Source organism: Oncorhynchus keta, chromosome 10 (genome assembly GCF_023373465.1).
Source record: "Oncorhynchus keta strain PuntledgeMale-10-30-2019 chromosome 10, Oket_V2, whole genome shotgun sequence".
NCBI lineage: Eukaryota > Metazoa > Chordata > Actinopteri > Salmoniformes > Salmonidae > Oncorhynchus > Oncorhynchus keta.
Genome location: NC_068430.1, coordinates 14,644,840 through 14,647,245, shown reverse-complemented (window position 1 = coordinate 14,647,245; position 2,406 = coordinate 14,644,840).

Here is a 2,406-nt window from a genome sequence, read left to right as displayed (position 1 = left end):
CTTTCCTGTTTTTACTAGTTGTCCATCGCTTTATTCTGGTCTATGAGAGAATCTCAATTGCATTTCCTTTATTCCTTGTGTCCTCTCTCCTCGTGTCATTCACAAAACCCATTGGATGAGAAAGTCATAGGGGCGGGAACTCTAACCTTCAGATCCAATGAATTTTGAGAAGGAGGTGGGGAATGTGAGGAATCATGGAAATGCATGCAATTGAAATTGTTCCTCTTTTGAATCCCACTAATTGTGGCCCTATCCACCAGGTGTCACTGTTTCATTACGAAGCAGGCAAAGGTACTCACTCGAGCTGTCTCTTGTATAAAGCCCCCAGCCAGCAGATAACACTGGAAAATCACTGTGTACACACACCTCTACTACACACACAATGAATGGCGCTTGCTCTAATCACAGCCAACAGAAAAGGATTGGACTTAACAGCTCTGGTTAAAGTTAAATAAAGGTTAAATTAAAATAAAATTCAAATAAAATATGTAAAGTTGTAATTACCACACCACTTACAACTTTCCCATGAATAAGGCACTGATGCTTCAACCCAAAACATGCTTGTTGTATTCTTCTGGTATGTGTTCGTCTTTTGTGTGTTGATTCAATCAAGAGTAGCACAAAGGCAGCCACCAGCTGTTGTGAAATTGCAAATAAAATAAAGAACAGGAAGGCCTCTACACTGTTTATGCTCCCAATTCAAGCAGTGAATCTTTTCTGTTCTTCACATGTATTCTTTATTAGCCCAGCACCTACATGTTTTAAGGATTTGAGTATGAGCACAAACTTTTCAATTGAAATAGTGTCATTTTTTTCAACTTGTTTCATACAATCTGTGGTTCGAAATGTTACAGTGAAGTAAATGTATACAATTTCTGTCTCATCCAAAGTCAGTCCATTAGTAACCCAGCACTCCGTTATTCATATTCAACATGTCTCCTATATGCTCCAACATGTTCCTTACTATGGCCCGGTATCTGAAGCCAAAGTTAAGTCATTTCAGAGTGAGTGACCTTATGGAGTGTGGAGCAGATCAGCATGCGCTGACCAACCGACCGGGGTAGCAGACCCGTTTCTCAGCAGACAGGCGGTTCCTCCTCTCCTGTCTGCATGGGAACAGAGTGGGTCACCTCCCCTGCTCCACTCACCTCATTAACATTCCTGTGTGGGACAGCAGGGACGCATTGCGAGGCCAACACAGACATGTCTGGCCTCCAGCAAAGCTCTCTCAGTAAACACAGTCCCTGGATGATGAGCTGTGAGTGGCCACATCTGAGCTGCTGTGACAGGCTAGGGCTCAGGCAGGTCCTATCTGCCGGCCCGGGCTGAGGGCAGCTGAAGTCCAGAGCGGAGGCAGACTAAGCTCCCATGTCTGATGCCAGCCCATCACTTGACCTAGAGACATTTTACTGTCCTCTAAGACTAGAAAGTGGATCTTTAAGTAGAAATGGTACTAGAATAGCACTATGTCTGTTACCACCACAACCAGGAGGTTCTACAACAGATTATGCTGTAAATCGTTGTGGTACAGCATGAGAGCCAAGTGACGTACTGTAGCAAGGTACAGTAATAAGTCATGGTGTAGTTAGTAGGATGTGATATGACATCATCCTCAACTACCGGTAGGTGTGTCAGACAAGGTGTGAACATAATTCATGCCAGAGAGGTCAAGGTGAACACATTAGCCATTGTGATTTACAGAGAGAATTTACAACCCCTTCACAGACCTCCAACCACAAAATATCCTGAGTGACTGTTCGCACTGTCCCGACCCTGTAAGAGGAGATCTATTAACAGGCCGAAGGAAGTGACACACGGGTAGTGACTGGCTATGTTGCCATGTCGTCATCCAGGCCAGGACAGACATCTGATGGGACAGGCAGAGTCTCTCCCCTGCCACTGTCCTCCTGTCCAAAATTAGCCTGGACCATGAGCCTGGCCCAGAATAGGAGGAATGGTCGCATTGTGGCATGGTGCTGAGCGCTCAGAGTCCACAGCTGGAGTGTTCTAGACAGGGGGCCCACTGGCCCATCACCTGCTTCCTGTAAAGCAATGTGTTATAGAGTTGTCACTGTAAAATCTACAGCCCGTCCGTGAGGTAAGGAAAGACAGGGTCACACGTAATGAGGACACCGCAGCCTCGGTCTGGCTGTGATGTAACCAAAGGAAGGACAAACACTTCAAGCTTAGCCAGTGGCTGTGGGTAGAAACATATTTTTTTTATGTACAGTGAAGAATGTATGCTCCGTGTTTTAGAATAAAAAGATATAGGAGGCCAAAAACAACCGGGATGTGTCATGTCATATAATTAAGCAGACAATCATTTAATTAGGCTTCTCAATCCCCCTAATCCCCTCGCTCCCAAGAGAGACACATACTGCGCCTCCGCTGTCTATGTGTTGGTCA